Raw genomic sequence first — 16,160 nt, 5'->3', positions numbered from 1 at the left:
AGGTCACTTATGCCTACTTTCCCTTGTATTTAGTTTTCACTGTAATCTGATGGGGGACGTCCTTCTGTAAGCTGGGAATATATGTTTCTCTTATTGGTTGATGGATAAAGCTGTTTCAGCCTATGGACAGGCAGGATATATCCAGGCAGGAATCATAGGCAGGGCTAACAGACTAGGAAAATACTGGGAATTGGGATGTGGAGGGTGAGTATGGGGAAGAGATGTCATATGGTTTCCAAGGAAGCAAGAGGTCTGGACATCATTAGTAAGGTAAGACTACATGGAGATTGATAGAAATGGGTTAACAATTAAGAGAGCTATCCAATAAGAAGCCTGAGCCATTAGCCAAACTGATTACAGTTAATATAGGCCTCTGTGTCTTTATTTGTAAGTAAATGGCTTTGGGTCTAGGTTAGACAAAAACTTCCATCCACACTAATCAACAGTTAGGACTAAAGACATATCTCCGTATGACAGAGTGAAGCTTTTATTTTTCTTAAGGTATACTCTTTCTAAATGTTCAAAAGTATGCTATATAGCACTCCAGTTCAGGTAAAGTCCTTCTCTTTTTCATTGGTTTACAGAATTACTGGCTTAGCATTGTACTTTAGTTTCTATATTTTTGAAAATAAAATCCTTAAATATTATTCCTACATGCTTATGAGGATATTTGAATGTTTCTTATTTTATGCTAGTAGCATTGTCCATTATTTGCCACAGAATTGGCACAGATGTCATAAAGTAAAACTATGACCTAGAGCCTTGCACAATTGCAGGCATGGGAACGAATATAATGTTCTAATTTATGTGTGGGTACAGGCAATATAATCAAAATGAACAATCAGGACAGGATTTGGCAGGAGACTCATGAGGCCAAATCCCATAGTTATATAGACCATATAACTATCATGATATTCACACAGAAAGTGGGGAATATGTTTTTTTGGAAATAAAGACATTTAGCATTTGAAACCAGAAATAAATATCTATATTTGAGAGTATAAGGGGAATGGGAGTAAGTGACACAGAAAATGACTATATTCTAATCAGTAGACGACACCTTGAAGCTGCTTGGTGGCACTTCAAACCATAATGCTCTCTGAAGTGAGATTTTTTTAACCCAAGGATAAACCTCAACAGATATACCACAGCGGGATCCATGTGGCAGAGATAACAAAAGAGCACTTTGGGCCAGCTGAATTCATCACAGAAGGACGTGCGAAGAACTGAACATATTTGAAATGTTATTGTGGTTGTTAATGTCCCTTAAGTAAAAAAACAGTGTGTATGTTGTCTGTTTGACTAGTCAATCACTTCATATTCTCCAAATTTACCTTTTCACTAGGTCACCCGTGGTTTCTAATACAGTCTTGAGTCCTAACATGCCCTTTTATCATTTTATGTTACAGAACAGTATTGTTTTAAACTTGGTCTGGGAGCTACTAAAATTAAATCATCTTGAGTAATCATAGGGCAATACTATAATCAATTTAATCAACCATGTACTTTGGTGTGGAAATATCTCTAGAAAGTTAATTTGCAAGTCCTTCAGACCAATGTCTTAAAAACATATCTACAGGTGTCATGAGATGCAAATAGGTGCCAGTTTCCAATCAGCAAGTCATCTTCACAGAAAAGAGAACTTCCCGTGCACAGTGGTCAGCTCTCTTCAAGCTTCATCTCACATTAACTTTCCTTCCTGTATCAAATGTGAACATGTGTACTATATTCTCAATCCTTTGAGCATTCTAGACTCTATACATTAGTTAATATGTACATATAAGAATTTGTTGCCCATGATCATGAATGTCACCTCTGTATGATGATGTCTTTTCGAGGCAATATTTGAACACATTATGATAAACAACCTTATTGCTTTTATATTTTGGGAAAGAACAGTCAATAAAATGTCTTATAACAGGAAAAAATCAGAGAAAATAAGAACAATATGCGCTTTAACAATTGTTATAAGGAAATAGTATTTTCATTCAGAACAAAGATATTTAATGATAAAACAAAAACATTAATTGGTGTTTGGGAATAATTTTTCTCTCTGGGATTTTTGGAAATTCTTTACAGTTGTCATCAGTTGTTTACTAAAGAACAAAGTGAGTGCTTTGAGAACAAAATTTTAGCATATGTATTTTTCTTTTTATGGATGATTCTCCAAATATATTTTTTATTTGTTGGTTTGATGCTTATTTGTTTTCTTCAGAAACCAAGTTCTCATTGGGAGGGTGTTACTAAGCTTCTATACTAGTAGGTTTCTATGTGGCTTTTTCCAAAATCATGCACTGTTAATTATCCCTTACCATTCTCCCTCCTTTACCCTGGTCCCCATTCCTCACTCCACTTAATCACTCTTATTTGAATTTTTCTTTATTCCTCATAACACTATACGTTATTTCACCTTCCTTGGATATCCAGCCCCAATTGTCTCTTCCTAGCTACCTACATCTGTGGGTGTTCTACATGAAATATATGGAGAGGATAATGACCATTAATCCTAAACACATACACATTTGTGTGTGGTGCGTGTGCGTGCATGTGCGTGCGTGTGTGTGTGTGTGTGTGTGTGTGTGTACATATGCATGTATGAGTGAGAGAGAGATATGAGAACAAAGAGAAAGAAGATTAAAATGCATTTCTCATGTATGAAATTCTTTTTTGGCTGTTTATTTGTTCACTTGCTTTTCTGTTTTGTTTATTTGTTTTGTTTTGTTTTGTTTTTGAGATAGGGTTTCTGTGTTTAGCTCTGGAGCCTGTCCTGGCACTCACTCTGTAGATCAGGTTGACCCCACGAATTCATAGTGATCCACCTGATTCTGCCTCCTGAATTCTGGGATTAAAGGAAAGTGCCACCACCATTCAACTGGCCCTCAAAATTCTTTTTTAAAAAGTTTAAAAAATAATTTTCTTCTATCAGCAGCACTTGGGAACAATACAAAGACCCACAGCCTGACAATTCATAGAATTCTGTGGAGGGACAGGTAAAAAGATTGTAGGAGATGGAGGGGATTGAGACCACCAAAGAAGCAAGGGCTTCTTAATACAGCAGGACCAATGAATTTTGAATTCACAGAGACTTTGGCAGCATGCACAGGGCCTTCATGGATCTGAAGTAAATGGAACAGAGAGGATAGAGGACACATGGACTGATGCCCCATCCCTAACACAAAAGCCATCTCCAATTCGTAATCATTTGTAAATGATACATTGGTTTTCAACAATGTATTCTCAGTGGGGAAATTTATGAGTGTTGGCCTCATACCCAGCAGTAGGCAGTCAGCACAAAACAAACTCAAGGCAGCTTTGGAGGTTCTTTGCCTCATAAAAATCAGGCATATTTTATTTTTTATTGTTGCTTTTATTTACTTGTTCTATTCATTTTTGAATTTCCTGGTTCTTTGCCCACATATTATGGCATATAGTTTTGTGTTTTTATGGGATTTCTGTGCGTGCAAACCGGTGGGTCTATGTGTCAGTATGTTTCTTTTGCTTTCCTTTTGTCCTCTGTTATTTTGTTGTGTACTATTCTAACAGTTTGTCGTTGTCTAGCCTTCTTATTTTATTTTGTTATGCCTTAGACAAATGTTTGTTTTCTACAATGTCATTAGAGTGTGCATCTGGATAGCAACAGAGATTAAAGGAACTAGGTGGAGTCCAGGCAGGTAAAATTATAAACAATCCATTTTCAATAAAAGAAAAGAGAGAAAGTTTTTTCAAGTATTCTCTAATAATGGTATGTTTGCTTAGTAAATAATTTGAAAGTAAAATGTAAGAGGCATAGAAGGATAATTCTGAAAATGTATTGCATATTCCATTTACTCTGAATTATTTAAGGTCAGTTTATAAGACACTGATAATTAAAAAATTTCATGTGCAATCTTCTAGAGGAAATATTTATTTTAGTGACAATAACCAAAGAACTCTAACTTTACTTAATATTTTGTAATTTTCCAAATGAAAGCAATCTGTGTAAAGAATTACTTGAATTTTTAATAAACAAATTCAAAATCATTGTATGACATGTTTGAGTAATTTGTCATCTGATATTTGTAATTTTTCATCTACTGTTGGATGTCTATGAACCATTTTGAACAAAATATATTAATATACAGCAAGATCATCTAGTTAAACTTTTTGCTTCTTAATAAATGATGATCTTTGATTCAAATAGAGAATTTTAATAGACTATAATAGACAATGTGAGAATTAGAAGACAATTTAGGAAAACATCAGGTGCAGAATATCTACTTTTTTCAAGTCTTTATCCAGATAACTCTATGGAAAATAAAGAAGTACATACTTACACTGTTTCTTTTGCTGATACGAATCCATCCTGTGTAGACTGTTAATATGGTAAGAATGTAGTTATACTTGACATTATTGAAACCATATCTAATCCAGTTTTTTTTTGGTTTTTCGAGACAGGGTTTCTCTGTATTGTCTTGGAAGCCGTCCTGGAACTCACTTTGTAGACCAGGCTGGCCTCAAACTCACAGAGATCCACCTGCCTCTGCCTCCCGAGTGCTGGGATTAAAGGCTTGCGCCACCAACACCCGGCTCCAATCCAGTTTTAATACTGGTGGCTATGATCTCCTGGTGCTTTGTCTGCTAAATCTCATTTTCATATCTGAATTTGACCATTGTTTTAATACAAACAATATGCTGATCAAAAGGCATATTTTAAAATGTAATACAAAGTGTGAAACTTCAGTGATCACGTACGTCCTCCAGCTGGGAGCGAAACTTTTGGCTTCTATCTATCTCTGGCTAACATGCTCACCAATTCTCTTTTGCTCTGACATAAAGCTGGATTTATGCTAGTATTTTGGGGGTGTTTTTCATACAGATATCTGATAAAGAGCTCAATCTTGATACTTTTAAAATTAATTCATTCCTTCAGGGTATTTTCCAGTATTTCCTATTTTAAAAATAATATTCAGTTAGGTTTTTATAGGCATACTCTGTCATAGACCTAAGTATACATAGAATTTCAAACACATGCACCTTTCATAAATAGGTGTACAGTTATGTGATGTTTAGTAAAGTAGGAGATTTCTTATTACTAAATGTTTCCTTTCCTCTTCCCAACAAAAAATGCTTCAATGTAAAAAGAAGCTGGCCACATTCTTTACAAAATAAAGAATGAATAAAGTGAAAGGTGGATATACTAGAGTACAAAAGAGTTGTGTTATGGAGGATAGAGGAAATAGCATGGAAATAATATAAAAGATATAGAGTGAGACTATAGAGAAACAAAGAATGGACATCTCATAAGGATACACCTATAAACTTTCAATAACAGATCTGTGAACATTCAATTTTATTGTCCTAATCATGGTCTAATGAAAAATAGTGAAAATATTTTCAAAATAATAAAAAATGTAATGGCCAACGTTCTGAAATCTACTAAAGATGAACTTTGAGGAAATCACTCTTCCCATAATATAGCAATAAAAAATGTATTTCCCCTCCAAAAATAAATCTGATAACAGCTTTGTAATTTAAATTACAAAACATCATATTTGTCAAGCAACTCAGACATGTGTTTTGGGGAAACTCCCCAGTACATAAATTGAAGTGCATGTGTTGTTCTCTTTCCTAAATATTTAATATCAATTTTTTAAATTAAAATTTGTATCTGGAAAGGCATCTTAACTTATTGATATCAAAAATGACACAATGTTATAGGTTATCATTTTCACAACTTGACCTTCTTTACTTTTAAATATTTTTAATTGAAATGGAATTATACTACTTTTATGTGCCTTTCTTCCTTCTAGGCACCACCTTGTGCCCAACTTTCAACCTTTCCCATGGCCTTCACCATGTCTCAAATTAGACAGCAATTTTACCTTCATTATCATCATTCCAGGTGGATACAGGGGTGCTGGTGTAAATTAGGGTTAGTATATCAATACAAACTCCTGAGTCTGCTTTATTTTAAAATTTATGTGTACATGGTTTCAGTGCTGAACTGCAGGTTGGATAACCAATAAGGCGATTGGTGTTACATTTGAAGCCCTAGGCAAATTGCTGCGCTGCCTATTTACCATATCAAAGTGGACCTGGACTCCAGGTTCTGCCATCGTTCTTTAGTTCCCATCTGTTATAAGATATGGCTGGCATACTACACCCTCTACTCTGAATTCTTTATCCCATGGCTGGGCTGCCCTTCTGTCATAGGATCTTCCCTATATAACCCAGATATTTTGGTTACCTGCCCCTTTTATACATTTGGTCTCTTGACTGGTGCACACAATTCCCCTCTTCCTCCTTTGTCTTCTCCACCTCTTCTCCCTACATGTTCCAGCTCAGTCTGGGTATGTACACTCTGACCTTTTCAAGATGTTCCTGCCTCTGTCTATACTTTCCAAAATACCTACAATAGACTATCTTCTCCACCATACTTAGGAGCAGTTATGTCCTTTTCTTTCTTCTTTCTTTCTTACTTTCTTTCCTTCTTTTCTTCCTCCCTCCCTCCCTCTCTCCCTCCCTCCCTCCCTCCCTTCCTTCCTTCCTTCCTTCCTTCCTTCCTTCCTTCCTTCCTTCTTTCTTTCTTTCTTCCTTTCTCTATCTCCCTCCTCTCTCTTCTTTCCATCCTTCCTTCCTTCTTTTCTTTCTCTCTTTTTCTTCCTTCCTCCCTTCTTTTCTTTCTTTTTCTCTCTCCCTCTCTCTCTCTCTTTCTTTCTTAATTAAATTAGCTTAAAGCAAGGTAAGGGTTGATAATGCCCCCATCGGAACTGTAAAACTTAAAGTATCAGGAACAATAAACATCCATTAGAATGTTTGGTTAGGGAAGTTCAAGTGTCCACTAAAACAATGGATCCAAGCCTATTTTGCTTCTCATAGGTGAAGTTGAGCACTGAAATTGTATGTACTAAGGACACAAGACTGGGGTAACAGAGAATTACAGTTTTATCAGACCTTAAGTAATCTTTTCTGTAATCAGAACTCCATGCTGACAAAAAATTACTATTTAAGTTGTCAAGAGATGGAAGCAATTACACACTCCTACTCAGTTGTAATAGATGTGAACCACTTCAAAAAGCAGTGTGACAAGACCTTCATGAAGGTGCAATAATAGGACTCATTTTAGTGGCAATGCTCTAATTGACCTGCAGCATCATTCAATAGCAGAGAAATTGGGTCTGGTTCTGAAAATCTAGCCAACTTCCCAGAGCCATTGTGATCACAGACTTTAAAAAAGTATCTGCTATTCTTACTTGCTAGACCTCCATAATTACTTACTATATTCTAAATCTTTTCCTTGCACACAATGATAAATGTAGCTACCACACATCAAAGAAGCCTTCCTCTAAGCAAATGGATACCGTTGCAGAAAACATTTGGATTCAATGCAGAGATTGTGAGGCACAGATACATCGCTATAGATACATCAACTTCACAAAGACTGTTTCTATGGCTTAAGGACCATCATGGAAGAGTGGGTGGGAAACTTGTAAGAGTCAGAATGCTAAGAAGTCTGGTGTGTAACACTGCTATTTAGAAATTGTTGCATAACCATGACTTAAGCAATTATAAAATATTTATGGGATCCTAGAAGAACTATGGACAATAACTAATTGTAGTTACCATCTGTAGTAGTCTCATGTTGGGCACCGTAGTGTAAATGGGAGTTGTATATCCCAAAATAATAAAAACCCATAATCAGATATAGAGGAAATGCTTTGATATCAGAGGGAAGAAGGAGCAAGTCACAGCAATACCTTACCTCACTGGCATCTCAGCACACAAGAGAGCACGTTCCTCTTTCTTCCTGCTTATAGCCTTTCTCTGCCCAGTCATCTTACTTCCTGTTTCTGCCCAGTTATCTCTCTGCCTGTCTGTCTGTACAGACCTCTGCCCTCTAAGGTAAGCTACTGGAAAGCTACACTCTCTGGCCATCACGCAGGCTTTATCTGTACAAGCAAGTTATCACAACACTAAAAGGAGGAGATTTAATTTACTTTAACAAAATATTTTTGTTCTCCAAGCACAATTTATATCTCAACCTACAACTGTTACAAATGACATAGTGGTGATATTCTCCATAAGTTAGTATCTTTATTTTCTTCTGTTTTGTTGTTTGTTTGTTTTTGTTTTTATGAGACAGGGTTTCTCTGTATTGTTTCGGGGGCTGTCGACCAGCCCAGCCTCGAACTCACAGTTTGCCTGCCTCTGCCTCCCAAGAGCTGGGATTAAAGGCATGTGCCACCACTGCCCAGCATATCTTTGTTTTTGAAGCTATGATTTTGACTCATTGAAAGACTAAATGATATAACCTGTCAGTTTACACACTGACTACAATTTCCTTGCTCATGTTAAACTCTGTTCCTTCATGTGTGACTACAAAGCATTTAAACACATCTACCCCTAAAATGAGGATAAAATACCAGCGTTTTCACAAGTACTAATCTTACATATGCTAATACATTATTGACACTAAATAAGAAACCTTTGTTTTTGTTAAAAAAGTGTTGTTGTACTTTTGTTACATATGCAGTTTTGAAAAGCAGATATTGGATCAATATTTTATTATGACTTAATATTTTTATTACCTAAACAATGAATTCTCTTTTTAGTGTGGAAATAAACAGGTTCTTAAAACTTATACTGACAATTTACCTTCATTACCAGTTTTAATGTCATATTAGATTAATTCAGATAGGAAGACACCATGCTTTCAGTATATCTTTATCTCCCAGATCTGAATATTAATATCAGGACTTCTAGAGTTAAAGCTACACAATTGCTTAAACATTAAAAATGTCCAGATACTAAAAGTTATTTTTCTTCAAAACAGCTACCAGGAAATGGAGACTGATCAAGCAGGTTCTGCACTCCTTAGTACAATATTAATATTTTATAACACAGGATGAAAAAATTTCCAGTGAGCATCACACGTTTATTTGCTGTTTCTCATCATTAATCATTAACCCTTTTAAAATTACTGAAATCACTAGTCAAATATATGTTAAGAAGTTCGTAAGTGCTGGAAAATCTCCATTATTTCATTGACTATCAGATTTAAGACATGATAGAATTACAGAGGCTTGTTGATTTTGCCATTTGAACACTGAATTAGTTTCTGAATAATATATGAAGGAAAAATGAAGACCCAAATTCCATCCCACTGCCATCTGGATTTAGAGGATAAATGTCACAGGCAATTGGCATACTCTAGCTTAAGATAAATCTCTACCCTTTTTCCAAATTCAAAGCCATGTTGTGTTCATAAGCACAGTGGGTAGAATGATCTTCAAAATATATTTTTAGAGTAGATAATGTCAGACTAGATAAATCCCAGTGTCAGACAAAGTGACACTGTCCATCTTCACATAATTCAGGATAACAGGTGAATTCTTAATGTTATCACTAAGAAAAATGAGAAAACACAAAACACCCACCCCAAAAGGATATCTACAAGGATAAATTCAAATTATAATGGAGCAACACTCATGTTAAGATGAGATTTGTTTTACTAATATATTCTTATGTTAATATTATTAAAGATGTCTGCTTATAACATTTAGAATTAATTAACTTAGACTGCTGTATATGTGATTATATTATAAAATAAAGTGAATGATAGGGGTAATTTAAAATGAATAAATATCTATTTCTACTTTAGTTGTTTAATTTTTAATTTTCATGTATATACTTACTGATAATTGTCCTCAAATATTTGTTCTATATAGGTTTTATTAAAAAACTTAGACATTTTTATCTCAATAATAAAAATTGTTTTACTTATTGAAAATGAATTACTGTGGATACTTAAGCATTATTGGTGTGAACAACTAAATTGTCACATTCATATATATATATATATATGAATATATATATACAGATGCTATTTTTGCTACTCTTAAAATCCATAGAATAATTGTTGTATATTTTCTTTAGTAATTATCTGCATATAACAAATATTGTTTCTAATATAAAACATGGAAAAATGACATTGAGTTTTGACATGTGTCACAAGCAAAATGCATAGAAAGACATTGTATTGTTCAGAGTCTTCAAATAATGGGAAAGTATGTGAAATTGTTAGTTTGTTGAATAAAATATAGCTGTCAGTGGTAAACCTTTCCTCAATAGAAGTTTCTATTTCAGGTATTTTAAAATTCTATACTCTCAATAGAAAAAGGTACCTTTTTTTTGACAAGAAAAACTCCAGAAAATGACACATGACAGATGAGGAGGTGAGAAAAAGATAAAGCTTTGCTCACAATGGCAACTGAAATTTAAAATCCTATCCAAAATATATCATGTTGGTTTTCAGAATTTTGTAGATGATGATCTATGGCACATTTTCTTCTATGGTGTTAAAAACAGTTATATTTTGTTTAATTCAGATTGATTGTCAGCACCTTCATCATAGATTATAATCCCAGAACTCTACAAGGATCATTGAAAATCTACTAGACTGGAAGCTAAATTACAGAGTAGTCAGTATCTTCCCAGATATTATATTGGGGGACATTAATAAATGGAAACACAAACATAGAGCTGTAGTTTTCTTTTAAATTCTTCACTTTGAAATTCAAAGTTTCATTCTTCACTAACACATTAAATCAATAATTATACTGATGTAGTGATAGCAATATTAGAATGTTGGGTGAATTGATATGCAGATATTTTTCCAATACATTCTAGATGCATGGATAATGATTCACGGTACTAGATTCAAATATAAGTTAAATATAATTTGTTTTGTGGAGAAGTCAATTACACAAGAAACAGATGGCCATCTCAGGTTCAGGCTCTAAGGATCTGCACAGGCTGCTCCTTGTGACCCAACCAGATGTAAAAGACAGCCACATGCCTAAACCCCACATCAAAAACTCACTCTCTTTCATGCCCGCACCTGTGAGCATGCATAAGTGGGCATGGTCAGTGCTACAGGTACAGGTGGGGTGGATATCTCTCTAGAATTCCCATTTTAGTCTAAAGAAAATATTTAAGCTTGAGATGAAACTACACACAAAGATAGCAAATATCAAGTATGCTCTAGGAGAAGGAAAAGTAAGACTAACACTTAAGACTTATCATGAGTGAAGCAACTAGAGCAAACAGAAAGAGCTATATACACAGTTCTAGGGTAAAAACATAAGAGAGATCACTATAGAGTTGTCCTAAGCTGGAAAGTTTAAGTCTTGTACCTGATATTTCTATCTCGGAAGACTGAAAAATAATTTTGACAGACTAATGTTCAACCTCATCAAAGACCTGAGAAGGAGGATGACAATTCTAGGGTAGGCAAGAATTTCAGGTGAGCAACTTCCAAAAGGTGCAGCAAAGACAGAAACAGCAGGCCACCTGGACAGTCACCAAAAATCTCACAGTAGCACAGGGCTAACCAGTTTTACTAAGGACTAGAGTATCTGAATGGTCAACACAGAAGCAGGGAGGTAGAAAGGCTTTCTTACCCTGAATTGACAAAGTGTAGCAATCTTCTAAGTTTAACTGCTGTAAGCACAGTAGGACAGCACGACCAGAGTCAGAAGTCAAATTGGGGCAGTTCTTTGCCCAAGAGTCCATTAGCCAAGGGGGGAGCAAACTCCAGGAGGAGTGACATTGGTACCCATCATTTTCTCTGGAATAGTTTGGTTCTGTCAGGAGCAATTTTGTCCCATGTCAACAGAATGCTAATATTAAAACATTTAAATGTCATATTCTGCAGGTTTATGAAGTGTTTGAAGCTCAAATATATCTCTGAGTAATTTCATAGATATAAGAAACATGGGTGATTGTAATCTGTAATTCTCAAAAACATAGTTGTAAAATGACTGAAGCTTTCCAAAATAATTTAACCAGGACAATGACTTCAAAAAATGTAACTATATACTTATATATAATTCTCACTAACAGAGATATAACTGAAATGACAAGAGGTAGAACTGTAAATCATAATATGATAAAATAGCCTAAGTTGTATCAATATTCAAAATATGTATACATTAAGATAGTCTTATATTTGTGTGCAACACATCGAAATTGAAAGAAGACCATTAACAGTCAACATACAATAATCTAACAATTTAAGTTATCTATAGCTAACAGTTGCTAAAGTTAGTAGAGAAGAAAATATGTTAATCTCCCTATATCCCATTGTAATCTTGCCTTTCCCATCCATACCCTAAAACTTATCTAATAGAGATATCCCAGTCTGAGCATCACCTTCCATACCAAGCCCTAAACAGCTGAAACAAAACCTATGGAGGTGAATAGGTTTCCCTTAAACCCAAAAGTAGGGAAAGGTGGAGTTGTTTTATTTTTTAATATATTAATTTTTCTGTGAGTACTAACTTTGTTTTTATTAGAAACAAGCTTATTTTGTATGTCAGTCACAGTTTCCTCTCCCTCCCCTCCTCTCCTGCCCCCTACTGACCCCTTATCCCATCCCCAGGGAGTGTGATGCCTTCCATTAGGAAGCTTCGAAGTCTGTTATATCACTTGGAGCAGGGCCTAGACCCTCTCATGTGTGTCTATGCTGACACAATGTCTCTTTATGTGGAGTGGCCTCCCAAAGTCCATTCTTGCCCTAGAGATGAATACTAATCAACTACCAGTGGCCCAATAGATTGCATAACCCAAACTGACATCCACATTCCCGGGGTATGAAAGTGTGCTTTGCTTGTTTCCCAGATATCAGTCTAGAGTACAAGATCTCCTCCTTGTTCAGTTCAGATGTTTCTGCCTGGTCTTGATCCTTTGCTCATCACTTCTCCCTCCCTGCAACTGGATTCCAGGAGTTCAGCTCTGAGATGCTTCTTTAAGGCAAAGGACACAGTCAACAACAGAAAACGGCAGCCCACAGAATCAGAAGATATTCACCAAACCCACATCTGCCAGACGGCTGATTTTCAACATACACCAAGAAGTCAAGAAGCTAGTCACCAAAACACCAAATAACCCAATTAAAAATTAGGGTACAGAACTAAATAGAGAATTATCAATAGAGGAATAGATGCTTGACTGATGGTCTTATCTGAATTTCTGGCCAGGGTATAACTCAAAGGTGCACCATTTCAACTAGCTAGTCAGGAGTTGGGAAGATGTCTGGAGCCTTAAACTTATAAACTGGGTTACTCAGGCTATCCTCACAGTGTTCAGGTTACTGGGGTTGGGTGCCAGATGTGGCAGCATGGATAATGATTCAGAGAACTATGGTCAAATATTGCCACAGGTTCCTGCTCAAAGCATCCACACAGGCTGCTCCCTGTGACCCAACCAGATGCACGTGAGAACCCACTTCCCAGACCCCAGACCATACTCCATCATGTCTGCACTTGTGACCACTCCCAAACAGGCATGGTCAGCAATACAGGTGCAAGCAGGGTAGATATCTCACTAAAATATACTATGGAAGATTTATTCTTTCTTAAATTTATAAACAATCTCACTTTACATATCAATTCTAGTTTTTCTCCATCCCTTCCTCCCATACCCCCCTCTGAACCACCATGCCATCCCCTACCCACTTGCCAGGGAGAGTGAGGCCTTCCAAGGGGTATCATCAAAGTCTGTCACATCATTTGGGGGAGACCCTCTCCAGTGTATCTGGACTGAGAAGGAAGATTTCCAATTGTCCACAGAGTAGATGCATGTCCCAGACATTTATGATGCTTAATCATCTTTCTGAAAACAATGGACAGAAAAAAAGAATCAAAATTAACATGAGCTAAACAGTGTGAATTGGTTATCTTTCATTTTGGATACTGAGTGTGAAGTCAGGAGGATAGTTATTGTAGTGACTGGTATTTCCTTAGCTTATAGAATACTTAACAAAGAAACAATGGAACTAACAAAAGTTATCACAAAATTGGGTTTAACAGACATCTATAGAACATTCCACCCAAACAAAAAACACATGGAACCTTCTCTAAAATCGATAACATATTTGGCAGTAAAACAAACCTCAACAGATACAAAAAAATGGAATAACCCTCTGTATTCTTTCAGACCACCACAGCTTAAAATTAGAATTCAACCTCAACACAAATGGCAGAAACCTCAAAAATTCATGGAAATTAAACTATGCTCAATTGCATCACACCTGGGCAAAGGAAGAAATAAAGAAAGAAATAAAAGTCTTCCTAGAATTCAATGAAAACAAAGGCACAACATACCCAAACATTTGGGATACTTTGAAAGCAGTTCTAAGAGGAAAAATTCATAGCACTAAGTGTCCACATGAAGAAACTGGAAAATTGCCACACTAGTGAATTAACAGAACACCAGAAAGCTCTAGGACAAAAAGAAGCAAACTCACCCAGGAAGAGTAAATGCCAAGAAATAATCAAATTGAGAGCTGAAATCAAAACCATAGAAACAAAGAAACAATACAAAGAATCAAGGAAACAAAGAGATGGTTCTTTGAGAAAATAAAGAAGATAGATAAATCTTTATCAAACCTAACCAAAAGACAGAGAGAGAACATTTTAATTAACAAAATCAGAAATGAAGAAAGGGACATAAGAACAGACATTGGGGAAATCCAAAGAATTATCAGATCATACTTTCAAAATCTGTACTCCACTAGACTGGAAAATCTAAAGGAAACGGATGGTTTTCTGGATAGATATCACTTACTAAAATTAAATCAAGAATAGATAAACAATTTAAACATTTCTATAACCACTAAAAAAATAGAAGCAGCCATAAAATCTGTCAACCAATAAAAGTCCAGGGCCAGATGGTTTCAGTGTGGAATTCTACCAAAAATTCAAGGAACAGCTAATACAAATACTCTTCAAAATGTTGCACAAAATAGAGGCAGAATGATCACTGCCAAATTCTTTCTATGAGGCTACAATTTCATGAGTACCCAAACCACACAAAGACACAACTAAGATAGGGAATTACAGACCAATCTCCCTCATAAACATTGATATAAAACTACTCAATAAAATATTGGTAAATCGAATCCAAGGACACATCATAAAAATCATATACCATGGTCAAGTAGGCTTCATCGCAGTAATGCAGTGATGCTTCAACATATGAAAATCCATCACAGCAATAGACCATATAAACTATCAGAAAAAGAAAAAACACATGATCAACTCACTAGATGCTGAAAAAGCCTTTGACAAAATCCAACACCCCTTCATGATAAAGGTCTTGGAGAGATCACGGATAACAGGAACTTACCTAAACATAATACAAGCTACATAGAGCAAGCCACAGGCAGCATCAAACTAAATGGAGAGAAAATAAAGGCGATTACTCTAAAATCAGGAACAAGACAAGGATGTCCACTCTCTCCATATATTTTCAATACTGTACTTGAAGTTCTAGCTAGAGCAATAAGACAACAAAAGGACATCAAGGGGAAACAAATTGGAAAGAAAAAGTAAAACATTCACTATTTGTTGACGATATGATAGTCTATGTAAATGACCCAAAGAATTCTACCAGGAAACTCCTACATCTGATAAACACCTTCAGCAAAGTGGCAGGATACAAAATTAACACAAAAAAATCAGTAGCCCTACTATATACAGACAATAAAAGGGCTGAGAAAGAAATCAGAGAAACATCACACTTTATAATTGCCACACACAAGATAAAATACCTTGGGATAACTCTAACCTAACAGGTGAAAGACCTGTATAACAAGAACTTTGAGTCTAGGCCTGGGCAACCTATGGGGCCCTGAGCTGTGGATCAGTGTCTATCCCTGGTATACAAACTGTCTTCATGTGCCTATAGCACAAAGAGAGATGCTCTCTCAGCCTGGACTCTTAGGGGAGTGCCTTGACCCTACCAAGAGTAAAATAACAGACTCTAGATATCCCCTATGTGGAAGGATTTGGCAATAGGGTGGGAGGGGGGGGAAGGGGAGTGTGGGAGGAGGGGAGGGAGAGGGAACTGGGATTGACATGTAAAACAAGCTATTTAAAATTAAAATAAAAAATGATAAAAAAGAACTTTGAGTCTTTAAAGAAAGAAATTAAAGAAGATACCAGAAAATAGAAAGATCTCCCATGCTCTTGGATTGGTAGGATCAACATAGTAAAAATGGCAATCTTACCAAAAGCAATCTACAGATTCAATACAATACCTATCAAAATACCAACACAATTTTGCACCGACCTCAAAAGGACAATCCTCAACTTTACATGGAAAACAAAAGACCCAGG

This window comes from Mesocricetus auratus, unplaced genomic scaffold, assembly GCF_017639785.1.
Source record: "Mesocricetus auratus isolate SY011 unplaced genomic scaffold, BCM_Maur_2.0 Super-Scaffold_2245, whole genome shotgun sequence".
Lineage (NCBI taxonomy): Eukaryota > Metazoa > Chordata > Mammalia > Rodentia > Cricetidae > Mesocricetus > Mesocricetus auratus.
This window is presented reverse-complemented; position numbering follows the sequence as displayed.